Below are 27,958 nucleotides of genomic sequence, written 5' to 3' on the forward strand. Positions count from 1 at the left end.
CAAGTATGACACTGTTGCTTTATTTTTTTGCCCCAGTCTGCAGGGTGAAAAGGACTTTTCATTTCACTGAAGTGAAAAGTGGGTCTGTGAGTAGAGCGACTTTCTTAAAAAAAAAAAAAAAATCAGAAACCAATTACTTGATATGCAGAGCTGCAAGCCTCGTTCCTTTAACAAAATCAGTGCAGTGTGCACTGCCGTTAACCTGAGGAAAGCAGCTGACATCTCTTGATTACGGCTAGAGGTGGAAGGACCCAAACTTGCAGCCTCCCCCTCCCCCTCGAGAGAGTGTTAGTCCAGTCCTTTAGAGAGGTTCGGTTTGGCTCTCTGTCATCACCGGGACGCTGGCAGGGAGTGTGTGTCATGGTTACAATAGAGTGTGCTAACATATAACAACCATGAAAGCCCAGCGGGAAAGGCTACAGATTCCGGGGCTGACCTTGGAGTAAGTATTGTCTGTCTTTAATATTTTAATGCTTTCTGCATGGCACTCGCTTTCCGGCGACCAATAGCTATTTAGCATTTGTTTGTACTGACAGCCTCAGAGCACTGCAGTGTGAGGTGGAGGAACATGTCTTAAATGCATGGCATTTGGTTTCAGCTAATGTGGACACCCAGACCAGCATTTTGCATTGCAGTCAGAGGAAAAGCATTGCTGCATATTTAAAGTTACTAAACCCCAGTTCTGGAAACATCTTAACAGCTCATTGTGAAAGAATGTATCAGTAGGCCATGGTGTATCTGTCTTTTTCTCCTTCTCTCTTACTGTTTATCCCTATGTTGCCTTTTTCTAAAGAAAGGCCTCTGTCTGCATTGAATAATAGAAGACATTACAATGGATTAGAGTGCAAGAGAAGGGTTATTTGTGACGTTCATTAGATGTGATCCATGTTTTATCTGTGCAACAGAATATTAATGAACTGTGGTACATTTAGAATCCTCTCTGCAGAATCTCCAGCCACTGCATGCAATGTGTTTACCTAGTTGAGCTGTGTGTTTGCTTAGCTGCTTTTTTTTTTTAACCCATTAACTCATCTGACTGCCTTCTGATGTGATGTAGCTACGTGAACATGTCCACATCTAATTTGTGGCGCAGAAGTTAGACATCTGTGATGCAGGAAGTGTCAGCAAATTTTTATTTTAAATCTGTTAGTCAAAGATGCAGAAGCTGTGAGTTAGTCTGTGCTGTCACAGTTAAAATAATAAACAGCAAAATATAAATCCGGTAGACAAATATAAATATCCCTTTTTCTAACTTACAGCACAGATATAAAATTACATTTTAGTGAAATCTGTATAGTCCCAATAATCTCATACAGGACTGTCTCCAGAAAGAGACTGCAGGATGAGAACTGTGCTTGGTTCTGAGGATTTATTATTCCTCTTGAATTTTGTAGATGCATCATACAAGAGAAATTATTTCCTTAATTAATAAAAGCATGACATTTTGAAGTGAATACTTTTCTAATCAGTCTTTGCTCTAAAATTGTGCCCTGATTTTATACTAACGAGGGGCTCACTTACAAAAAGTTAGAAGGCTCTCACAACCTTCTTGCTAGCTGTGACATTCTTCATATTAGAGGTACGAATAGTATTTACCCATTGCCCTAACATTTCTCCCATCTCCACCCCCACCCTAACATTCAACTCTCACCATCTGTGTGGAATATTTTAGTGGCATGCACTCATTCTTCTACTTAACCCTCCTCTCTCTAGCTGGAAATGCATAACTAAGCCATAGCTCTATGTTTAAAACCCAGAGGCATTAACCTCCAGCTTTGCTTTTGCCTCTGTTTTTTGTTGTGCTGTTTCCTGGTTGTTTTCTTTGGACTTAGTAGATATCATTTCACGTTAGGCTTTTTCTTTCTTTCCTCTTCTTCCTTTACTTTTTTTCTTTCTTTTTTCAATCTTGTCTACATTAAGAGGAGACACTTCAAAGTAACTTTTTAAAAATATGAACTCAGTTGTATCAAACATTCCATTTTGTGATTAGAAGGACTGAATTATGCCACGAGTTTTATGACCTTGCCAGCGTCGACACAGGACATAACAGTCAGCTAAACACAAGGGATCTTTGGATGTTGTTTTGGTATCAGGCCACGCCCCCTCCTTCTATCCTCTTATCTTGGTAAATATTACTGTGCATTTAAAATAGATAATTCTGTTTGCCTAGGGAGCGTGAGAGTGGAATAGAGAATCACTCTTCATATCATTGTAGTATTAGTATGTGATTTACTTTGAACATTTTGTTTACCTTGAAATGCAAAATTACTCTAAAATAGACTTAGCTAACTTTACATTCACTCATGGAGAAAGCTAATTCTGCAGTCTTTGAGTAAATTCAACTTCTAGCCACTGCAGAGGAATGCTATAATGGAAAGTCTTATCACTGATTCTATTAAAAGCAGATTTAATGTATATAAATTTATTTGGGAATTTTACAGTCTTAACTCACACAGCAAATGTGTAGAGCAGCTTTTGAATGTTTGTTCATGAGACATTACTGTTTTTCTTTCAGAAGAGTTTATTCCATAAGCACTGCAGCTGTGGAGTATTATATGAGCCTATTTTATGCTCTGTAGATGCAATCTAGAATTTTCCATTGGATTTATCAATAAACACAGGGCAGTTTCTGATTCCTGTTTCAGATATTGAAATCTTAGGTGTGAGACATCAAATATATATTTCAGAAATTAATAAGTTGTTAATTTATACAGAAATTTATGATGCCTGAATAGCCTATGCCTGGCTTTCCAGTTTCTGAGAAAGGTAGATTTGTTTTTTCTTTTTTCATTGTGAAGTATAGAATTGGGTACTTAGACACTTCATAGCACTCATCATGTGTGTTTCCGCATGGAGACGGGGAGCGGCGTTAGTGCCTATGCATGCCGATTTTAGGACCGGAAGGAATAGATAAGACTGTACTTAGACAAAATGACGGACATATCAGGGGACATTCCTGAGAGCTTTCCAATGAGCTGTTAAGTTAGAGTACAGCATGTTGAAGAGCAGCAGCTTTTGAATATGCTCTGAGTGTATAAGGAAGATAATTCCTTACTAATTACAAGTGCTGGTACCAGATCAGAGAATGGTCTTAGAAGATATAAAACTTTACTCTGTTGAAACATTATATTTTTTAAATTAGAGCATTTGAACAATAATTTTATATTTTAGTTTAAGACAAATACAGCCAAGTCTCAATTATCCATATAATGGGAGACAAGGATGGCATTTAGAATTTGCAAACCATAGTAAGCCCACATCTGACTTTAGCCATCATTGCCAACCCTCTGTGCCAATGAAGAGCACAACCAGCTTGAATCAACCAAAACGCAGCTCTGTTTCAAGACCTCATTCTCTGAGAGAGGAAAACATGATACAGTGTAGAGACATCGTCCAGCAGAGAGGCAAAATAACATTCTTTAAGAAACTCTCTGCACTAGCCAGGCACGGTGGTGCGTGCCTATAGTTCTTGCTACTCGGGAGGCTGAGATGGAAAGCTCTCTTGAGCCCAGCAGTGCAAGTTCGGCCTGGGAGGCATATCGAGACCCCATCTCTAAAAAAGGAAAAAGGCAGCCACAGTGGCTTACGCCTATAATCCCAGCACTTCGAGAGGCTGAAGCGGGAGAATCACTTGAGCCCAGGAGTTTGAGATCAGGCTGAGCAACATGGGGAAACCCCATCTCTACAAAAAAATACAAAAATTAGCCAGGTATGGTTGTGTGTGCTTATAGTCCTGGCTACTTGGGAGGCCAAGGTGGGGGGATCACTTTGAGCCCAGGAGGTGGAGGCTGCAGTAAGCCGCTACACTCCAGCCTGGGTGACTAGAGTGAGACCTTGTCTCAGAAAGAACAACAGAAAAAAAAAAAAAGGAAAGGAAAGAAACTCATTGCACTATAGCAGGAGTTTCTATTGCTCACTTCAGTCTTAGAGTTGGGGCCAGAATACCTACAGAATACTTAGCTAATTTTTACTTTGATTTTGCCATGTAAAAATAGTTGGTAACTGACTAGCATCAACTTCATGCTTTAATAGATCTATTAGATCTATTGGTTAAATTGTTATACTGTATCTAATTTAAGTTTTATCTCCCTAAAAATAGAGACATGAGGCCAGAAAGAAAAAAAGATAAATGAACTCTATTCCAACCACACTGTGATGAATATTTGAGAATTGGCTGGAATAATCGTGGTGGTTTGGATGGGTGGGTGGGGAGTGGGGGTGGCAGGGATTATAATGGTTCGTTGGCAGTTGGATTTGAGAAGACCTCTCTGGAAGGTAAAATAATGTATAACTACATGTAATAATTTTTGAAATTATTTATTTTGAATATACGCATAGGAACACTTTTTATCATTGCCCCTGAGGATTAGATAAAATATTGGGTCTTTGCTATAAGGAAGACTTGTTTTTCCTTGCAAAAGTGCTTAAAAACGTATCTTCCTATGTGGAGTTGCTTTGCTTTTTAAAAACTACTATATTTCACCTAAATTTTTATTTGCATTGTCTTCTTAATCTAGAATAAAATATACTCAATATAAAATGGCACTGGATTTTCTTTGATGCAAAAATCACATGTCAAAGATATCTGCCAAGTTGCTTTGTGACAAAGAAAAGGCTCAAATAAAAATGGCAGCTGTAGTTTTTAAAATGTAAATTTCAGCAGGAAGCATTTTACTTGTTCTGTATTTTAGAGCTGAAAAGGGCAAGTGATTAGATGATTACCTAGTGGTGTTGATAAGCTTGCCATAGTGATTCTGGCCTAAAGGGAACACAGTCCCTTAACTGAGCTATGCTATTTTTACTGCAATCAATTCTCCCACTTGGAATGACATTATTTTAACTTTCAGTCTCACTCCCAGGAGCCTGAGTCCAACCCCATCCAGCCCAGGCAGTCCTTGTAGTCCTCTCTTGGCCTTTCACTTTTGGAGGTAAGCATGCTCCAGGGCCTGCCCAGGGCTGCTTTGTCTTTCTGTTGCCCCATTTCCCACCACCAGCATTTGATTACTTCAGACTCTGCAATCCACAATACACAGGGTGAGGAAACTGGTTGAATTGTTTACTTGGTGACTTACTTGATCACTTACTCTATTTAGCATATTTACTCATATTTCACTTGCTGTCTCTTGACTCGTTGTTCAATGTGTGTGTGTATATGACAGCTTTTTATTTTGCTTTCTTAGGAAATGATCTGCACTGAATTCTGTAAGTTTTGATCAATATAAAGATATAATTTATTAGTTTCTAGAAAACATTTCCTAATTCCTATGAGAGTATTATAATACCTGTTGCCTCAAACTGTTTTATACCCTATTATTTACAGGATAATGTATTTAAATTGTCAAAAGGCTTAATATTTTTTAAATCATTTTTTAGAACTCCAAGGTATATACTCCTACCCCCTCACTCATAGGCTGATTATATTCACTCTTCTCTCTTTGTTAGAGAAATATCCCCAGGGAACTCTTACATTTTAGCATAGTTTGTTATAAGAATACATGATAGAAAATACTGCTACTATAGTATCTATAGTATGTATATTCTAATAGACTTTTCATGAATTCACTATTTATGGATATAGTGAATCTTCCTGTGTCTAATCGGAAGACACACATAGAGTACCCAGCATCCCTTTCCCCTTTTTAAAAATCCTAATCCTGTGGGGCTGGGCGCCGTGGCTCACGCCTGTAATCCCAGCACTTTGGGAGATCGAGGCGGGCGGATCACGAGGTCAGGAGATCGAGACCATCCTGGCTAACATGGTGAAACTCCTTCTCTATTAAACATACAAAAAATTAGCTGGGAGTGGTGTCGGGCGCCTTAGTCCCAGCTACCCCATGGGAGGCTGAGGCAGGAGAATGGTGTGAACCCGGGAGCCGGAGCTTGCAGTGAGCAGAGATGTGGCCACTGTACTCCAGCCTGGGCAAAAGAGTGAGACTCTCTGTTTCAAAAAGAAAAAAAAAAAAAAAATCCTACGGAAGAAAGTAGAATCAAATTATCCGTTGATGCAAAGGGCAACTTAAATTTTTTTATGAATACTTTTTATTTCATAAATGTAAATGAATGACGAATTTGCCACTTATGGCCACTTCCTTAAAAATATCAATTTACAAGCTTTAGATGATATCAGTGGGACAATTTAACAAATTTGTTTCTTTCATATTTCTAAAGTAAGGCTGAACTGAAATCTGCAAAGAATAATTGACTAGGGAAACAAATTAATGACTTGGAACTTTAGTTCTACTCTTGCTAATGGGATTATATTTATTATTGTACAAGTGACTTTCAACATGAGAGTTTTGTGTAATAGCTTTTATACAGCATCCTCTTGAATTTAATAGATCCTAAAACATAAGAGTAATTTTTTTTCCCCCTATCTGGAGAATTCCTTTGCTCTTCTAATGTGTCCATTTTGGTTATCCAACTGCAAGAAATTGAACTGTGTCCTGAACTTTTTTTCTTTAGTGTAATATGTTTTCATTAAATACTCGTATTTCCTTTTCTTTATTCTTCCTAGAGGCAATAGGCTATATATGAAGATGCCATCATTAGCAGAAGAGAATTAGATTCAGTGCTAAGGTCGTGCAGAGGAGGATGAGGTTCTGAAGAGTGTTTTGGGGAAAAAGTTTTAGGGAACTGGTTGCATTTGAGCTGGACCTTGAAAAATCTTGGAGGTTCAGTGAGGAGGGATTGGTGGGGGCGGGGGGGTGGTGGTGAAGGATAAAATCAGACAGAGAAAAAAAATCTAGGATGTAAGAAAGCATAGTGTATGGTAGAAATAATGTGTGTCACTAGGACATAGGATAGGTGAAATAGAAGAAAAATTTGGAACTGTATAGAGATTGATATAAACTTGAAAATTAATTTGGGGGCATGCATGCTATGTAAGGCCTTGAATACTAAAGCTAAAAAGTTCCATTTTCATTTTGTAAGTGTTCAGGAGTCAGAAGATGTTTTGAATAAGTAAATGACCAATCTGAGTTCAAACTGAGGAAACGTACCCTATCAATATTAAGAATAGATTGTATTTTAGGCAGAAACGCCAGTGAGGATGCTAGTACAATATATAATGAGTAACAGGTCTGGGATTAGGACAATTGCAATAAACTAAATTAAAATTTGCAAAGTTCTTTATAGTTGGCCAACTGGTTTTATATACGTGGTTTCATTCCATTTAATCCACCCAACATTACGCAAGACAGAAATGAATACTGCCTTTGTTTACAGATGAAAATGCGAACACATATAGACATTAAATAGTAGCCTAGGACACAAAACAAAGTCTCAAATCTTTCCGCTGTGACTAACTTAAGACATACACATGTTGCTCTGAGATCATTTATATTGAGTTTTAATTATCTGGTTTAGGTAGACCTTGTGACCTTCTTTAGTCATTTTTATTTCCCCGGTGCCTCACTCTGTATATGGAATGTACTGTTTGAAAAAAATGCTTATTAAAGAATGAATAAATGAGTGAATAAGAAATAGAAGTTGTATTAGTTACAGTGCTGCTAATATACCAACCACCAAATAAACATACAATGGCTCAAATACAATGGAATTGCATTGTTCACTCATAGATGAAGGGTTTGCGGGAGGATCTGCTCCATGGAGTCATTAAGGGATCCAGGGGGATCTTTAACCGGTGGCCTTCAAGGATGCCTTGGGCATCAACATTTAGCTGGTGGAAAGGGAAAGAGCATGGAGGATGGTGCACTGACAGAGCTGAAGGTGGCACACATCACTTCCATTCACATTTCATGGCCTAGAATGTGGTATTCTGACTGTATCTAACAATAGGGAAGCCTGGGAAATATGGCTTGCTGGTGTCCAGGAAAAGTAGGAAATAAGTTTGGTTAAGTAGTTAGCAATCTTTGTTGTAGAAGTTGATGAAATAAAGGTGCCCCATAGCAGGTGTTCAGTAAATAATTTTCAATGAATGACTTACTTACACTGCGATTTGTAGCATTAATGACTTGAACCCAAAAAAACAGAGTTGGGGAGGGAGGAAAATGTTGTAATGATGAGTCTGGTCATAAACATAGTGAGAAAGTTCTAGGTAGAGATATCTGGTTGGCAGCTTGGAATTGGGTATCTCTGATAGTGTGCCCCAAAATGATGGTCTAATATTATAAATTGCAAGACTCCAAATATGTTCATGCTATTACCACAACAAAAGCATGTGTTGTATCCCTGCACAGATTTTGTTTTCCTACCGTTGATTGTGATGGGTCAGATTTGTTCTTTATTCCTTTTTCATGAATGGGGCTTGAAGGTCTAGGACAGAGTGGTGGTGGTGAGTATCACAGTGTCTGTGCCCTTTTGAGGTGCTGACACACAGAGTTTCTAAATATGGCAATGGAAGATTCTATTCTTTTCATAGTAAAACCCTGGAGGCAGGCTGTGCAGAGACATGAGTCAGCTCTCCATCTCCAGTGGAACTCCAGGGGCTTCTCCAGGCCAGGCTTCCTGAAGGTTGGCCAGAAATAAGACATCTGCAGCTTCCAGGACAGCTCAGTTGCTAAATAGGACTTACGTTTTGTTTAGTATGTCTGGGTAATAAGACCTTGCCCTGCCATATGGAGGTTATGGTAGGACAAATTTGGGCTCAGTGTGAAGGAAAGAATTTTCTAAGGAAGCTTTCTGAACTTTTAATGGGCTGCCTCATCAGACCATCAGGAAGGCCAGGCACCTAGTGAGCTGGAAAGATGCTGATTGTATTCCTGTACTGAGCAGAGGATTGGACTACATTATTCTCAAAAGCCCTTCCATCTTGAAAATCTCACACTCCTTAAAAACAAAAAAAAAGAAAAAATCTTCCATCAGGGCTGGAGAAATAGGCAAAATACACACTTTGTCTATAAACTAAATATATATATATATATATATATATATACAGCCCTAAATATCAGTTTATTAGTTACCAGTGTAACAGAGCATCTTCAAGACCTTAAGTGGAATTTATGTATAACTTTGCTTTCCTCCTTCTGAGGCAACCATAACCACTCAGAATTTGTCATGACCCCCAGTACTTAATAAATTGGCTACCACTTAGGAGCTGTTTGTATAATGGTGACATCAGTGCCTCCTGAGTAATATAGATGTGACTTGTGCCAGCTCCTAATCTGGACTGTGATTAGATAGCAAGATTCCAGAAGAAGCGATCTCATTTCACATTCTCAGTGTCTTTCTTGGCGCTGAGCATGCCTTGCCATCAATAGGGACCCAGTAAGTAGCTGTAGGCTGGAACACCATCACTCAGTGGCCAAGTTTCTGTTATGCCATAGTGATGTTCTTTTGTACTTCTGCTTCATTCCTCAACATCTCCCTGGATGATAACCACTCGAGAACCTGCTGGCTGCATGTCCTGTGTTCCTTGTATTTTACTTCTTCCATATTTTTCTTTGCATCTCCCTTTGGTTTCTGGAGTCTCGGAGTGGTAAACACACAGTCAGCTGTGCCAGTGTTGGCAGTAGAGAAGGTATGCTGTTTCTTCTCCTTCCATCTCCCAAATCTCTCTCTCCGTTTCAGCTATGACTGCAAACACACATGCCATGTTGCTGGTAGGATATAGTACTACTTCCAGAGAAGAATATTAACACTGTGCTATCAACTCCACAAGGACAGCCATTTTTGTCTACTTTTTCACACATGTATCCACAAAACCTAAAATAGTTCCTGACATACATAGGAGAGGCTCCGTAAGTATGTATTGATTTAATGAATGAATGTGTTATTCCCTGGGACTCAAGCCTGTTCTGATATTTTCACCTGTGCTTAAACATGAGATTGAGTTGTAGGTATGTTTTCAGAGCAGTGCTGGCACCTTGAGAGAAAGGGCTTATTTTTTATTCTTCTATAAATAGTAAGTTATAGCCATCAAAATGTAAAAACTGAGTAGATATCAATTATCTAGGACAAAGTAGAAAGTCATTGTTAATTAAAATTAGACCCCAGCTTATATTAACAGATATGCCTGGCTATGGTGAGGGACAGAGAAAATGATAGAGAAGTCATGGCAGATCACACACGGAAGAGGATAAGTCACTCTAAGGAAGAACAGTAGAATGTAAGCTCTGGAGGGCAAGGCCTGTCTATCTTACATACTGCTGTCTCCCTAGCCCGTGTAGCATAATGTGGTACTAAATAATTAGGTACTAAATAAATTATTTGGTTGTCATTAAATGTGCTTTGAAGCAATAAGAGAATTGTGAATTGGGGGCTGCTTTTAAAAACCCAAAGCCCTTCAGTGAGTCTGTGTTCCTTTGCAGCCGCATTCTGTCTGTGGCTGGGTCCCTGCGGCACCTTTTAAAGCTGCTGTTCTCCATTTCAGCATAGACCCCACCTAGCTGGCTTCATTCACGGTACCTGACGGGCCCTGGAGACACTTGAGTTTGAGACTCCACAGACTAGGAGTCATAGTGCCTGAGTCTTGGTCACAGACCTCACCACATATAAGCTTTGTGACCTTGGGCAAGTGTTAAAATTCTTGGATGCTCATTGTCTTTATCTATGAATCCCCTACCTCGTTGGCAATGTAAGAACTGTAGCTTATAGGTTTTTAGTGCAATAACTTTTTGTGAACAAGAATGGAGCATATGGTGGTCCTAAGAGTGATGGGCAGGAAAGGTAGACAGCACCTTAACAGGGAGGCATCCAGCATAATTCTCACCTAGTCCCATTTTGCCAAGAGCTGGCCTGTTTGTCCTGTTGCTGCTTGGAAAGGTTACTGGGTATCCATGGCTGTCTGAATCCCCCTCACTTCACTTGTTGCCATGGTGAGGGACAGACATCATAGGCATTTACCAAACACATGGCAATATGTTGTGATTTGTGTCTCCTTTTCACAGGGAACCTGTAAGACTGGGAAAGTCACCTGACGGCTAAACCACTAAACCCTTTTAGTTTCTTTCGCTTTTTAGGATGAGAGGGCCCATTTGTCTTTTTTATTCTATTTTTCCCCCTTTCACTTTGTGGAGAACATTGAAAAAATCTCAAGATGCTTGTACCAGATGGTAATTTCTTTGTACTCTACAGACACCAGTTCCTGTGCTTTTGTGAATGTGATGGTTTAATGAATTCCCGGAATTTTATTTCTGAATTGTCATATAGGATCGAATCTGTGTCATGCAGGCACTCTTAGGAATGGCTCAGCCAAGCAGAGATCAGCTTGATTATGAACACAGTGCCAGCCCTGTGGGTGTGGGGCTGGGGAGAGATGAGGAAGGTTGCCAGTCTCAGCTGTCACTGGGGTGGTGTAGACAGGCCACTTAGCACTTCCCTCCACCCCACCCTTGCTGGTTTCTGCCAGTGCCACCACCTGGAGGCTTCCCTTGCTTAGTAAGAAAGAGGATGTGTGTGCGGGGCTCCAGAGGAGGACAGGGTGGGGTAGGAGACTTCAAGTGGGTAGCAGTAATGGGGAAGGGCAAGCATAATAAACTTACCGCAGAAAGGTTGTTTCCTTTGATTTTTCTGAAATACAGTATTTTTAAAATGGATATTATAAGCTCATCTGCTATAAACTTGCAGAACCTAGGGGATGAAGTCTTGTGAGGTCAGATGGCAAGCAGAGCTTTCAGGTCCGTGGGGTCCTGGCACAGCTGAGTCCCTGCAGCGCCTTCACTCATCCGTGTGTAGACACCTACATGTTCCAGGCCCAGACAGCCATTCCAGGGCCATGTTGTTTGTCATGATGATTTGTGTTTTTTCTCTATGCACTCACCTTTTCACATTAACTTTTCTGTTTTGTCTACTGACTTGAGTTAAAGGCCCAAATTACTAAGCTAGATATTTGCATGTGCAGCGGCTTACTGTCCAGCATTGATGGGAGCTTGCTACATGCCTGGCACTGTTCTTAGTGCTGCACATATGTTAACTCACACAGTTTTCACCCTGTGGCTGGGAGGCAGGTACTGTCTTCATTTTACAGATGTGAAAACTAAGGCACAGAGACAGATTTATCTGTGGAGCCCACACATCTCAGTTTGCCCAGATATGGATTGATGTATGTCTTTTTTTCCAGTGTGATGCTCAAAAGCACTCCCCTTTCACTTTCAAAACCTCCAGGTTTGACCAACAGACCAATGTCTAGAAAGTGACCTGGTCTGGTTCAAGCTCAGGCATCTGGCTGGAGAGCCTGTGCCTCTATTTCTTCGGGACTTCAATTTGTGGTCATTTTCATTTGCATTCACGGTGTCAAATTCCATTTACTGGCAGGTGGATTTGTTACTGTGTCTGGAGCTTGCTTGGTTCCCTAGATGTTTTAGTCCTCTGTTAAGAGTGCATTCATGGGTATGAGGAGCATGTTTTGACTTGTGAAGCCCGATATTACTTTTTTAAAATTTTGTATTGGACAGAGCCTAGGTGATGCAAAAAAAGGTTAAATTGGGTTTGCTTTGGAAATCAGGCCATGGGCCGCAGCAACTCCAGTCTGAGCAGCCTGTGCCTTGTTCCCTCAGCCTGGGCCACCCTGCTACTTCCCTGGGGGTGACAGTGTTCTCACCATTGCTGTGTTATTCAGAGGGCTCTGGGAGCCCTTTTAGGAGACCAGCCTCTTCAGGCCTGAGTAAGGATATTCCCCACCCCATTTGCAAGGAGCCCGGACACTTTCTTGATACCATCCACTCTTAAACGTTTCTTTGGACCTCATAGCTCAAGATGATTCATTAGTGTGTAGTCTTTTCTGGGCCAAATATTGTGACTACTTTACTTAAGTAACTTTTTAAATTTTGGTTTTTGAATATATTGAAATTATCCTATGGAGGCTTAACAGTTATCTTTTTTAGTAGATCTTCTTGGGGTGAATAAAAACTTACTTTGCTGTGTGCATGTGCATGTGTGTGTTGGGGGAAAGTTATGTCCTATGTTCCATTTTGTTAAGGCATTTCTTTGTGACAAGAGAAAAAGACATTTCACATCATTTTAAAAATCCTATTTCCAACATTTAAAATAAGGATACAGCCATTAACACCCACCCTGTTGATACGAGAATTAAGTTGTGATGTTCTTGGAAAGCATAAGATGGTGATGATAATGTGAAATTCAGACATGCCTCAGTAAAAGGAGTAATACAAATGCGAAAACGTTAAAAAAATGTCAAGTTTCTCCAGCAGTAACATAGATAATAATGCCTCTTGGAGGTGGTGTAAGAATTAATTAGGTAATGTATGTGAAATGTTCCAAGAAGAGTGTTCTGTTTTGTTATTGTTAGTGTCATATCGTTCTTGCAACCCAGCATTCAAAATGAACTACAGAACCTGACCTTTGTATCAAGGATGTTGCATATTCTAATTGAAGCGATAGTGAATGATGAGGTATTATGAAACTGGGAGATCTGTACTAATGGTCTCGGGTGAAAAGGAGATGAGCTAAATTTCATGGATTCTTAGGCTTTTCTACTTATTTCTCTGACAATTTGCTTAGCTGAATCATTACTGGCTCCAGTTAATAAAACATTATGGAGATACCCCACATTGAGAAGAACATTTATTTTCTCACAGTGGTATTGCTTTTTTCTCTCCTCTTTATATAAAATACAAGTTTGGCTCAACTTTAATCAAGCTCTGAGTCAAAAGCCGTCTGTAATTCTTCCCTTTTAATAATCTTTGCAGTGTGCACACGTGTGGATTTGGGGGCACGTGCGCATCATCCACTAGGAAGTCCTGTTGATTCTGCCTTCGCAATATGCGATGCTGACTGCCTCTCCTATCCCACCTTAGTCTGAGCCGCTGCCATTTATCCCTAGATTTGTGTAGTAGCAGCCTCCTAGCATGTCTTCCTGCTTTATTTCAACCTTTGCCCTCCTATGATCATTCTCCATCCAGCTCTCAGAGTGATTTTTGGGGAGTGTGAGCTGCTCCTGCTCAGAACCTTCCAGTGGATGCCCACTGTCTTCCATGATCCGGCTTCCTGCCGTGTCTCACTCACTCCCTCTAGCCTCATTGGACTCTGCCTTTTCTTGAGCACTTCAAGCGTGTTCCTGTGTCAGGGCTGATTATTCCCTGTTTCTAAAATACTCTCTTCCTACCCCTTCAACTTTCTTTTTTAAATCCCAAACCTGTTTTTAAAGAGTTGAAAAAATTGTACGACCATGTTCATCTTGATGCACCAGTCAACACTTGCCACATTTGCCCTTTTTCCCCTTCCTTCTCTCTTAGCCCCTGGATGTATTTAAACAATTTTTCTCCTGGATCATTTGAGAGTAATTTGCAGACATTCAGACACTTCACCCCTAAATACTTAAGCATGTATCTCTTAAGAATAAGTATATTCTCCTATATAACTATATTATTATTATGGCCTTAAAATTGAACATTATTATATAGGCTATGTCACCTTTCTCCTGTTGTTTCAAAAAATGTGCCTGTAAAAGTTTTTTTTTTTATGTCAGAATCCAGTTAAAGATCATATGTTCCATTGAGTTGTTGTATCTCTTTCTTTAATCTCCTTCAATTTAGAAAGTTATACTGTCTTTCTTCTTCCCTCAGTACTAGACAACTTTTCTGTTGAATATCCCACAATTTCAGTTTGTCTGATGGCTTTGTCATCTTTAGATTCAGGTTAAACATATTTGCCAAGAACAGGTGATGATGTCCTCCTCATAGCATCACACCAGGAAGTCCAAAAGCTGGTGTCTGCCAGATTTTCCCTTTATGGTGATTATGCCTTTACCTTAGTAATCTCTGGGGTAAAATTTTTAGTCCATATGAATATACTCTTCCCAAAAAGATTTCACCCAGTGGTTTTTGCATTCATTGATGACCTTCCTCAAATCATTTATCACCTAGCTGTTTGTCACAGTTTTTTAATTTCTATTAATTGGTGTTCTTCGTTGAAGAATATTCCCTCCTTTCTCTCCCTTCATTTTTAGGAAGAATGACTCATGCATTTTTCTATAGAATAAAATGGAAGACAAATATATATTTGATGTATAATAATCTATAACCAGCATTCCTCTTTTTGTTGGTCAAGTTGTCCTAAAATTCATCAGTGGGAAGCGGAAGCCTTTTAAGCTGGCCTCTGGGTCCTTTTAACATGATGCAATTAATCTTTGAGCATCTCCTCACCTTCTGGCACAAGATGTTCTAGGTGTCCAGAACAGCTAAAGGAACACTGAAATGATACCTGAATGGCACTCTCCTTCACTTCCTTAGCGTCTGTACTAAATGTTACTGTATCAAAGGCCTTCCCCGGCCACTCTATGAGAGCACCACCACCACCTTTTGGACTGCTTCATGATATTTCTTATAGTGAATATCTCACCTGATATATAACATTTATTTATTTGTTTGTTATTTATCCTACCCAACTAGCATGAAACCTACAAATTACAAGGGATTTGCCTATTTTGGTTATCATCGAGTCCCTAGTATATGGCATATAATGTGACCTCAACAACTACTTGTTATAGAAATGAATGAATGAATGAATTTATCCCCACCTTGAGCCTACATCAAGCTTTTCCAGATGAGCTGCCACTGCTTTTCTATTTCATGACACTGAGATGAATCAGATGGACTGCAAGGGGTTTATAGATGTTTGTCTGGAGTTCATTGCAATTTTGCTTCCAGTAGTTTTCCTGCCTTTGGGTTCTGGTAGTATTCGGAAGTATTACTAACAACACGTTACAAATGACACTCACTGCAAGGCACTTGTCACGGACAGTGGAAACATTTTATGATGCATTTCCTTCTTCTCCAGCTTCTCTGAACAGAAGGTTTGGCCATTTTAGAAATAAAAAATGAAACACTTGACTATGTTAGAACTTTTTACCATGGAATCTAATGCTGGCAACTAAAAATTGAGTAGAGTAAGGGTTTTATTTTCTAAATGGAAAAAAATAACTATTTGTTCTGTACATAATACCTTGAAAGCTTTCATGGGATTTGCAAAGTATAAGAGTTTCTTATCTTCAGAGAATTTCTATTCTAGCTGAGATGATAAGAATTAAGAGTATGGGGTGGGAATTGTGCATTAACACTTAATATAGCTGATGTATGTCATGGGCTGAATGGTGGCCCCAAAGATATCAGGTTCTAACCTCTGAAACCTGTAAACATTACCTTACTTAGGAAAAAAGGAGTCTTTACAGATGTGATTAATTTAAGGATTTTGAGATGGGGGGATTATCCTGGATTATCTCAATAGTTCCTAAATTCAATCGTAAGTGTCCTCGTAAGAGAGGCCGAGGGAGATTTGGCCCACAGAGAAGCCAGAAGATGCAAGGAGCAGATTCTCCCTGAGAGCCTCACAGTGAGCCTGGCCTATTGACACCTTGATTTCGGCCCTTTGACACTGATTTCAGATTTCTGGCCTCCAGACTGGGAGAATATATCTCTATTGTTTTAAGCCAATAAGTTTGTTGTCATTTGTTACAGCTGCTGCAGGAAACAAATGCAATGTTAAACTGCTTTCTCTTGTTTTTCCTGGGACCCCGAAATGACAAAGTGAGGGCAGTGTGGTGGGCACTTTTGCATTCATGTTGCAGAATAAGAAGCCCAGGGGTGAGGGAGCCCAGTGACTTAAACCAGCTTTTCCAACTCTGAGCCCAGTGTGCCTTTCACTGTGGCCCCCTGCCTCCTCCTAGTGACTAGAACCAGTCAGTGCTCACAGAGTGCTCATCGTGATAGTTTAAAAAAGACAGACCACTGTGGCTGGAGAGATTAAGGACAAATGTGTGTAAGGTGGAAACACAAAGGCATCCTTAAAGGAGAACAATATTGAGAGAGTCAGAACATGACCAGTCCTGCTTCCCACAGTCCAGGGATGTATTCCCTGCTTAAATGCTGTTTAGGCCGGGCATGGTGGCTCATGCCTGTAATCCCAGCACTTTGGGAGGCCGAAGCAGGTGGATCACCTGAGGTCAGGGGTTCAAGACCAGCCTGGCCAACATGGTGAAACCCCCTTCTCTACTAAAAATACAAAAATTAGCTGGGCTTGGTGGTGCATACCTGCAATTCCAGCTACTCGGGAGACTGAGGCATGAGAATTGCTTGAACCCAGGGGGCAGATGAGGTTGCAGTGAGCCAAGATTGCACCACTGCACTCCAGCCTGGGTGACAGAGCTAGACTCCATCTAAAAAAAAAATGCTGTTTAACCTTGCAGGTGTTGGATGCCTCTGAGCATTGTATCCATGTGTCTGTCTGTGCATGGAGAAGAGAATTCCTTGCCATGTAGTTGACAGCACATTTTATCTTTACCTCATGGGATCGTTGCCTCTGCTGTTGCCATGTGCATGTACCATGTACATGTGGGTAACACTAACATGAGACTCCAAGCAAAAGCCACCGGATGAACTGGATGGTTCCAGCCCTGCGAGTCATTACCCCTTTCTGGAAGGCACTCAGATGGGCTCACTCCTTCTTCCTGGCAGCCATCAGAGTTCTCCTGCTGCAGGCCCTGCTGTGAACTGCTCCAGGCCTCTTGATCCGCACTGCCGCCACCTCTGCATATATGATGGGGCCTTCCTGTTCTCTAGTTTACTGAACAGTCATTTTGCTTCTGTGAGCCAAGCACAATACTGGGGAGATGAAGATTGAAAAGGATTCCATCCCTCCCCTCAGGGAGCTCTCAGACTTGTATGGGAAATAGAAAGGGAACTAGCTTGACTGAAGTGTGATAGCAGAAGTATGGAGACAGTAATCTCATGCTCTCCCTCTGCCCACAAGTTTGGAAAAAAGAACAATGTGTTTAATGCACAGGTCTTCGCAGGCTCATCTGGGAACCAGGAGATAGAAGAGATTCCATAGGCTGTGGCATTCAGGAGGGAGATCTGGACAATTAACATCCCCACAGTGTTGATCTGGAGATTTTAGTGTGATGATTATAATGTGTTATAATTCTTTACCCATGACCTTTATGAGACTTGTAAACTATCTGGGAGCGTTGATCCTGTGGGCTTCCTATTGAGCTCAGTTTGAGATTAAATAGAATATGGATAACTAAGTACCCTTTTTTAACACTTTTAGTAGCCACTGACCCCTGTCCTCAACTTCTTTGCATCTGTAGTTTTCTATTGATGATGATTGGAAATATAAAAGGAACTAAATTGTATAGACATCACATAGAGAGTGGCAGGCCAAGAGCTTTAAACCAAGCTACAGATCTCTGTGGCATTGGGGTGTAGGGTCAGCATCAGGGCTGATATAGAAAGTCTCACCTTCATGAATATGGGAATCCTTTCTATTATCAGACTTTTTTTTTTTTGAGACAGAGTTTCGCTCTTTTTGCCCAGACTGGAGTGCAATGGTGCGATCTCAGCTTGCCGTAACTTCCGCCTCCTGGGTTCAAATGATTCTCCTGCCCCAGCCTCCCTAGTAGCTGGGATTACAGGCATGCGCCACCACACCTGGCCAATTTTGTATTTTTAGTAGAGATGGTGTTTCTCCATGTTTGTCAGGCAGGTCTCTAACTCCCAACCTCAGGTGATCCACCCGCCTCAGCCTCCCAAACTGCTGGGATTACAGGAGTGAGCCATCACGCCCGGCTATCAGACATTTTTAGAACACCCCACATGATCTCTTGATTGAGAAAGTAGAAAAAGCAGAAAATGACTGCAACTTCAGACCATTTAATTTTTTTTTTTTAATTTTATTGATCACAACAGCAGCTGTACACACTTGGGGGGGGGGGGGGAATACCTCCTGCCCCTATGCATGATCTTGTTTATTCAGTTTATTGTCAGTGTTTAGACCCATAAATCCCTCATAATAGCTTCTTGGGCATGAGTCCCTGTTCCTCACCTTGATGGTCCCCATCAAGTTCTGCTCTTGGGTTTACATTGGCTGTTGTTTCTTTCCAAAAGGAAAAAAGATTTTATGTGACTACAGTTAGAGAAATAAATGAAATGTCATTTGATTCTGTTAGTTTTTTGTGAAAACAGAATTGAAAAGCTTTGGCATAAAATGTAGTTTATTGTTTTGTCAGTTCTGTGTGTAGGTTTGTGCATTCCAGTGACATCTTAGAAAATGCTGGCAACTATACAGGATTCGAACTCAGAACCTAGAACCCAGTGATCATCCTATCTCTAAAGGCATTTTTATTTCTATTCTCTGCTTCTTTGAAGCTTCAAAGTAGATTTTCTTTTTCATTGTAAAATCAGCTGCCTAAAGTAGTTGCTGTAAAATCACACACATAAATTTTTATATTGGTTGCTTATTTTGAGGCATTGTTTTGTTAAACATTTGCACACGTTTATTAATTTGACTATGAATGAACATGAAAGAAGATATACTTTGAAATCATTGTGGTCACTTTAACACAGAACTAAAAACTAAAATCAGAAATCTTTCTAGTAAAGTAAAATGCACTCCTCTATTCTCCCCTTCACTTTCTGAATTTTACAGTTTTTTAAGTACATCCAAGGATGGGTGAGTTGTAGTAATGAGAGTAGGGTTTACTAAAGGAAGTAAAGACCTAAAATGCTCCTATTCTAGTTATTCTGTGTTTTAAAATCAGTCTTTAGGAAGTCTTCTTAAAACTTTTTGTAAGCTACGGCGTATCAGCAAATATAACCCACTTTTATTAGGTTGCTGTACTAATGCTGTGGGAAGGATACCAAGAAGAGAAGATGTTCTTATTTTAGTTTTAAGTAACAATTTAGTTAAGTTAGACACCTGAAAAAATGTACAGAGCTGTGAATGCTACATGAGTGGTACAACCAGAGGCCATGAGAATTTAGGATCAGGATTTAAACTGGACTATGAAGGTTGATTCGGGGCTAAGTACATGGAAAGGAGGAGGGAAGATCACTGGGGATGAGCAGAAGGGTAGGAGTGAAAGGTATGATGTAGACATGTTCAAGGATGCTGGGTAAGCCAGCTTGCCTGAGAGCTTATATAAAGTCAGCATGAGGACAGAAGGGATTTTTGTGGAAGAGGAACATTGGGAATAGACTATAGTGTTTCACCTGCTAGTCTTGAGTTTTCTTTTTTCAGTGTAGGACATGTCTGGAGGTTTTTTAACTAGCAAAATAGAATAACATGGTAGCTTAGTAAGATTTCTGCATGGGAGAAACTTGGTCTGAATAGAGTAGAAGGAATGTGCAGAAAAGGAATGATGAAGAGCTGAAGAAAGGCAGGCTTGAGAAGGGGAAGGAAGAATGGACGGCATTGTGAAAGAAGAGTTGACAGGACCTGCTGAAGGATGGGAGGCTTTTTACGCAGATTGGGAGAATTGTGATATCTCAGATAGAAGCAGGGGTAACAATCCATTTTGAAGATAACAGTTTCACTTTTAGCTATGGTTAGTAATATCGAACCTAAAAATGATGGCACAGCAGCCAAGTAGAAAGGTCCAGCCTGCTGTTGGAGATGCACCCCAGGGAGAATGTTCGGAACTTCATATATAATGTAGATGAAGGTGTAGGAGGTGTCAACAGAGACACCGAGTCCTCTTTAAAATTGTGAGTAGCGGGGGCAGATGCTCAGCAAAATCCACCTTGCTCCTTGTTCCTGTGGTTTAGGTCTGGACTAAGAAAAAAAATAGTCATTAGTTTGGGGAAGCATGTTCAGCTGCAACCTGCAACTGAGATTTCTTGAGTTCAGTTAACTAGGGAGTAAGCCTGGTGTTCTGCTTTGGAGAAACACCGGAATGGCCTTAAGGTCCAATTTGGGTTCACCCTCTAGATCCGCTAGAGATGCCCCAGAAGCTAGAGAATGATCCTTGGTTGTGGGGGCAGGGACACATTTGTTTGTTCTTTCTACTACTAGGATTGGGCTACTGGAATTGAATGTCATTAATACATCAAACTAGCCGTCAAGAGACCAAATGAGCTTGCTTTTGAGGTCCTTTTCACACTCCAGATACTGAAATTTCAGGCAATAATTTGTCCACCTTGCGGGTGCTCTACATGTATTATTAGAAAATGTCATTGAACTTTGTGAGAAACAATGGTTATTGGAGCTCTTCTAGCCCCGTGGCTCACAGTCATTAAGTGTGTAATTCACATGTTTATAGAATACATTTAGCTCAGAACTGTATGCCTAATATGAGTACAGACAGTTGTTACGGATCTGACCAAATTTTGCAGAACAATTCTGAATGATGTCATCTTTAATTTGTCAAGGGAAAATCGTTGTCAGGCACCACTATTATTGCAAGATTTTTGGTGTGTAGAAGTTATCTGAGGAAGATTATATGCCTTCCTAACTTCAAGCTACTTGCTGGATGCAAAATTCTGTTTGGATATAAAGAAATGTTTTATCAGTTCTGAATAGCTGGGCTGGGGGGAGCAGATGAAATTTACTGTCTCTTGCGGTGGCTGAGATGTACATATCTGGCCAGAGGTAAGTCCCCCGAGGGTCAAGGATGGCCTGATGAGTAGAGCCAGCTGCAGCCACAATGCTAGATGCATGACAATGCCTCAGTGAACTTGGCTGTGTGTTCATCACTTACACCCACCTCCTTTGAAAAGGATTTAAGGTAGTTTACAATGGAAACATACATATGAAATCAGTTAAAAAGGATAAGCAAGAACTCAAACTCTGAGATACTTTTATGTGGCACTTGAGTAAGATAACTAATTGAGGTCTGAATTTAACTTAGTTTCTAACAGTCAAAGCTAAAAGGGAAACAGGATTGATCCTACTGACTAGAGAAGCCATGTGTGGTTTTGGAGCTCTGTGCCTTGTCCTCATGTGGAATTTCACAGGAAATCTTTCATGAAATGGCTGATGACCTCAATTCATCAGAAAGGGTGAAAATATATTTTAAACGAGTCCTTTTTAGTATGGTTCAACAAAGAAGGTTGTAAGTTCTGTATTTGTTGCAAGAATATTGCTTTCCAGCAATGATCTCATTCATCTAGGGCCAGAACTCAGAGATATGTTTATGCAGCGTGTCTCTCTTTGCCTTTCAGTTATCACTCTTCTCCACCTAATTTCGATCATTTCCAAGGAATCTTCAGTTTTAGAATAAATGCTCCGGCTGGGCCTAGAAAGTGTAGGTATTCTGGGGTAGTCAAGAAGAGAGCCTTCTGCTTTTGATGCTGGCAAGGAACCTGAGGACTGGCAGTAACAAGTCACCCCCTCTTACCCGAGGAAGTGAACTGCAGGGATGTTTGCTGATCAGGACGTTTTTTTTTTTTTTTTCTTGTGAAAGAATAAAGACTATGCTAAAGAAAAAGTAGTGCTGGACTGAGACTCCAAATCTCTGCACAGTGGAGTATGGGAGAGATCATTTGGGCATAGAAATTTTAAAGTCATGTTTGTAACCCTGTACCTTTTCCATTTACCTCAAAATATAGTAAAACATGTGACTTTGAGTGGCATCACTTATTTTTAAGCCTCCAAGTGGGAATTTTTTGCAAAATATTACCTGGAATAGCTGAATATATTGATTTGATGAATACAACTATTTAATAATGTTTTTATTTATTGGAAATTATCAGCTCAAAATAGAAATTTGTTTTGGAAAGACATTGGACTGTGCAGTCAATTGTTCGTTTCTCTACTTTAGGAATGGCTAATAATAGATACTTTCCAACCACATCCACTCAGAACTTTGTGTTGAGAAAGATTCTGAGGCTCTGTCTGGGACTTAGTGGCTGAAAACTGTATAATCAATCAGCAGTATTTACTGCGGTGATGGAAGAATGGGGGTGGGGATGGCAGCACCTGCGCCAGGGATTTGCCAATGGAAATTGCGTTCAGAAACTGGCAGAGTTGCGTCGAATTTATTTTGTCAGAAATTGGCCAGAAGCTTCAGATGCTTCTAAAAACATCCTTAGTTTGTTGTTCTTGGAGAACATGGATTTCATAGCCCTATAAACAGATCTGGGTTTTTGAGAGAGAATGCAGACTAGGGCCAAGCTTATTTTTGCCCCATTTAAATTTGAGATTTCATTTTTCAAGAGAGGCTCTGACCCACTTTGATTCTGAGGGCTGTAAAGTAGTATTGCTTCTGGAGGAGCTTTAAAAACTCGGTGTCTCTGCCAAGATCAATTGGCTCAGTAATTGTTAAGTGCTCTCTAATTTGAGGACACTTCTCACACACAAACTCTTATTTGATTCTCATAAAAACCCAATGAGATCATTCTTACTCTTTGTTTATTTGAACTTTATCCCATGATTTTTTATTGTGCTTGAGGCAGCCATAAAATGATTTGAGGCCTCAATTTTGTGGGAATAGGTAGAATAGGTAGAGTTGTTTGATGGTGTTATTCTTATTTTAAAGATGAGGAAATCAGGATTTACAGAGAGAGAGTAACTTGTCCGGAGTCTTACAAACTAGGAAGTGGCAAGACCAGGATCCGGTCTGCTCCTGGATAATGGCCTTGCACACCTCAGCTTTCTGTAGGTGACATGTTCTTTTTTCCTTTTACGTCATCAGCCTTATCCCATTCTGAACCATGAGCATCCTGGGTTTGAGAGTGTGTGCTTTCTTTTAACTTCTCCATTTTTCCTTACTTCGGGAGACTAAAGTCGATTCTAATAACAATTTGGTAAAGTGTCTCACTTGGCATGGAGGGTCACTTAGAGACGTAATATCGAGTGATCTGAGTATGTCTGGACACCATGACCTGCCTATGTAGGAAAATTATGTCATAAAAGAGTATTTATTTATTAAAGTGTGTATTTCTGAAGCCACCATGACAATCTGTTAGAATCTCCTGTTGGTAGTCAGGGAGAACTAGCACATCCTTAAAAAATGACATCAATAAAAAGCACTTAAAGAGCTGACATTAGAAACAAAACTCATGTTCCCCTTGAGAATGTTATATTGCAGCTTAAGCCCATACCCTGGGCTGTCTTGGCTTAGTAACAGCATCTTGCTTTGACAGCCTTTTGTTCTCCCTAGCTGATATTTTGGCGGTGGATATCAGCACATCAGTTAATGTGCTTTCCCTCCTGTAGGAACTGATTTGACTACAGTTATGTTAGCTCATATTTTCTCCCTCATTAAAGTGCCTATTTGCAATTTGTTCGAAGGAGGTTGCCAGCCTGCAACCACTGTTGGAGCGTGGTGCCCTTTTACTGGTGATTAATTTGCACAACTATACAGGGTTCATTGTCTAGCCGGATTTAGTTTTCATATGAATCTGAATTACACTAAAATAGATATCAAGGAATGCTGCCCCATTCATCAGAGAGTTATAGCTTTTACTGAGCACATAGCATTTATATAGCATTTTTATTTAGGAAGCTAAGTGGTGAGTATTGCCTTGACTATGTAGCTGACTTCATTTCATGGAGGTAGATACATGGTTTCAAGTTCCAACCCTTTGCTGCCATGGAGCTTTTCTTGTGCTCTTTATACCTATATGTACCTTCTTCATTAGGAGGATATGAAATGTCAGAAGTAGTCAGTTTCTGCTCTAGGCAGCATTTGTGGGTGAGATCCCTGGTCAAACCAATGCATAGATTTAGTTTTGGAGACAATAGTTAATGTCACTTATTTCTGAGGAGCTGCTTTTCCATGATCACAGATGGCCATACCTTAGCTTTGTTCCAGAATCTGTACATGTGACTTTGGAGCTGATCATTTTCATGATTTTGATAAAAGCTAGAATTTGGGATTCTGCTTTAATGGCGAAGAGAAGGTTATTTCAATATGCCTGGATCTCCCTCTGAGGTATTTTAACCTACCATTTGCATGACACTTGCTTTAAGGGACTTGGGGCTATTTGTGTAGTATCTCTAAGTGCCAGTTTCCTCATCTATATATTGGGGAAGTTAACATTAATCTTTCCATGTTTGAGGATCATTAAGTACCAGGCACAGGGGAAATGATTAGTAAATAGTTTCTTCAAAACTGAGGAGGAGGGGAAGGGGGAGGGATTAGAGGTATTTGCTTATGTCATGTTGTGATTTGGTTATTTCATTATGTAATGTTGTGACGTGTCAACAGAGGGTTTATGCCAGTGTTATGACTTTATACAAAGCCTTAGTAGAGGTGGAGCTCCTGAAGGAATACAAAGATGTAACCTGTGACTTCAGATAGTGGAGCTTACAGAGTGAAATACTGTTCAGTTCAAACAGAGGAGGACAGAGAAAGAAGTCCTGGACTATGCCTCTCAAAATCTTTTGGCTGACAGTGTTTATTGGTAACACAGAGGAGGCACTGTGTTCATTCACACAGTCTTCATTTCAGCAAGTGTTTTTGAGAAGCTACCACCAGCCAGGCTGTGTTCTAGGCTTTAGGGATACAGTAACAGACAGGATAGAGAAAGTCTCTGCTCTCATGGACCTTATATCCCAGTGGAGTGCAGGGATTGGGAGAAGAAAATGTAACAGAAACCAGAAAAACACTGGAGGAGTGACAGGTGAGCTGCAGAGAAGTAAAACAGGGGAGTCCATGGCTTCTTTCTTCCTGAAAGAGTGGCATGTGAGCTGGAACTAAATGACCAGAAGGCAACAGCCATGAGAAAACCAAAGCAAAAGCCTCCCAAGTGAAGAGGCCACCCAGGGCAGAAGCAAGCTAAAGAAGAGTGGTGTGGGCACAGGGCACACATGTGGATGAGTGGGCAGAGAGGCAGGGCCAGGTCCACAGGACGTCATAAGTTGGAGTAAGGAGATTGGGCTTTAAGCAGGATGGAAAGAAAGCACTTGATATTTTTATTTTTTTATTTTAAGTTCCGGGATATAAGTGCAGAATGTGTAGGTTTGTTACATAGGTATACATGGAAAACACTTGATATTGTAAAGTAGGGTAATAAAATAATGTGATATGCCTCTTTAAAGTTTCCCTGGTTTCTGTGTAGAGGGTGGATTGAGCTCAAAAAGTAGCTTAGAATGAGAGAGAATGTTGCCTTGGACTACAGGGGTAAATAGTGAAATTGGAGAGAGGTAGATGGATTCAGGCTGCATTCTGAAGGGGAAATGTGTAGGGCTTGCCAAGGGATGAGCTGGAGGATAGGGGCGGGGCGGGGTCATTGAAGGAAACAGCAAAAACAAGGATGGGTCCTAGATTGTCCACTGGACTAACAGAAGATCACGGTTCTGTTTACGCAGATGGGGAAGACTTGAGAGGGCGGGGAGCAGGATCGTGGAAGAAAATTAAAAGTTTTGTTTTGTTTGTGTTGAATTTGAGATCCTTATATCATACTCACGTGGAGTATGGAATTCTAAGGAGAAGTTAGGTCTGGAGAAGTAAATTTGGGACTTTTAGGAAAGTAGGTGGTGTACAGGGCCAGGGGACTGGATGAAGTGAACTAGAGAGAAGTAGCTTCAGGACAGATTCCTGAGACACTACAGATTGAAAGGTCGGGCGCGGTGGCTCACGCTTGTAATCCCAGCACTTTGGGAGGCCGAGGCGGGCGGATCACGAGGTCAGGAGATGGAGACCGCAGTGAAACCTCGTCTCTACTAAAAAATACAAAAAAATTAGCCGGGCGTGGTGGCGGGCGCCTGTAGTCCCAGCTACTCGGAGAGGCTGAGGCAGGAGAATGGCGTGAACCCGGGAGGCGGAGCTTGCAGTGAGCCGAGATTGCGCCACTGCACTCCAGCCTGGGCGACAGAGCGAGACTCCGTCTCAAAAAAAAAAAAAAAAAAAAAAAAGAAAAAGAAATGTCATGCTGAGGATCTGGAGGAGGCATGGCCAGAGATTAAGAGGAAGACCAGCCAGGTGATTTCAAAGAAGCAGAATGAAGGAGGAGTTTCACACAGGAGAGTGGTCTCCTGTTGTGGAGTGTTGCTGATCCTCCATTAGGAGGATATGAATGTCGGATGCTGAAAGGTCTATGCCCATCTGTGCACAGACCATGGAATTAAAGGACCATTTTGGGGAGGGTTCAGGAGAGGTAGGTGAGTAGAAGGTAGAATGCAGGTGCTGGAAGAAATGTTGGATCAAAGACAAAGGCCCTTAACATGCCAGCATCTTGAGGGGCTCTAGATTTTCCTGCTGGGCAAATTGGAGTTCTGGATCTTTGAAAGGTACTGAAGAACTTTCCTTTTTGATGCCTTTCCCTTCTTTTTTACCAAATCAGGTTTATTTTTAGTGCCAGCCTCATCTGAGCAGTAGGCCTGGAATGATTTTATAACCTACCTATTTATTTTCCTTTAACCTCTAGCCTGCTTGTGTGTGTCTGTATAGCTGAAAGAGACTTTGGAGTAGGTAAGATACGAGGTTGGGCTTAGAGGAAAGATTAGGTTTTGGGGTAAGTGGAACAAGGGTGTATGGGGTGGGAAAGGGAATCAAAACAAAGGCAGAGAAGGTAAAAATAACTTTCATATGTGGGACTGCTTCCTATGTCGTTGAATCAGAAAAAGATAAAATGGCAATGTATTTAGCACAGTAGTGAAAACTCCAGCAGGTGGTATAGCAACAAGGGAAACCTGAGCTTCATTGATTCCTTGCATCTCACCTACTTCTAAGAAAGACTCAAGTCACCTACATGTAGACAGCACAGTGTAGAACTACTCATTCATCCTGTAAACATACACTGATTGCCAATAATGATCCCACAGTAGAGGCTGGGCTACCAAGATGGGTGACCCATGACCTTCCCTCAAGGAAAACAGACAAAAACAGCTGTACTATAATAACAGACCAGAGGAAAGAAGATTAATTCTGTCTAATTCCGTTTGACCAGGATGTAGAAGTTTGAAAAGTTGTCTATAAGGAAGAGAGGAGGTAACAAGGAATCCCTTGTTGGGCAGGGCAGGGTCACAGCGGGAGCAGAGTGCAGGGCAGGTCCCTGGGGAGCACAGTGCTGGGAAGGGCAAGGAAGAAGTGTTAAGTGCAGAGTCTGGAAAGGGAAACTGAGCCCAAGCGGGACTTGACTTTTGTAGAAAGTGTGGATCCATATGTTTTTACACAGAGAAATACTTGCTCTTTATTTTAGAAAGAAAATCTGTAAATGTGCATCATATCACTCTGTCTTTTTCTCTGTTTATTTTTAGCCCTGTGTGTCCAAATGCTGGGAGAACATCACCCCTTGGATGAATTGCCACCACATTAAATAAAACATATCCAAAGCTCATATTGTTTCCTTTCCAGTATTTTCTGTCTCTCCATATAGAC

General features: G+C 40.7%; 1 protein-coding gene and 1 long non-coding RNA gene across 2 annotated transcripts in view; both read left to right on the forward strand.

The window, feature by feature from the left end:
* Positions 1-27,958, forward strand: part of MAST4 (microtubule associated serine/threonine kinase family member 4) — a 577,822-nt gene that overhangs the window by 366,692 nt on the left and 183,172 nt on the right. The window lies entirely within an intron of this gene.
* Positions 19-27,917, forward strand: LOC115831300. Its single transcript, XR_004026823.1, has 3 exons — positions 19-442; positions 4,848-4,928; positions 27,838-27,917. It is a non-coding gene; the product is annotated as an uncharacterized LOC115831300 (long non-coding RNA).

Source organism: Nomascus leucogenys, chromosome 18 (assembly GCF_006542625.1).
Source record: "Nomascus leucogenys isolate Asia chromosome 18, Asia_NLE_v1, whole genome shotgun sequence".
NCBI lineage: Eukaryota > Metazoa > Chordata > Mammalia > Primates > Hylobatidae > Nomascus > Nomascus leucogenys.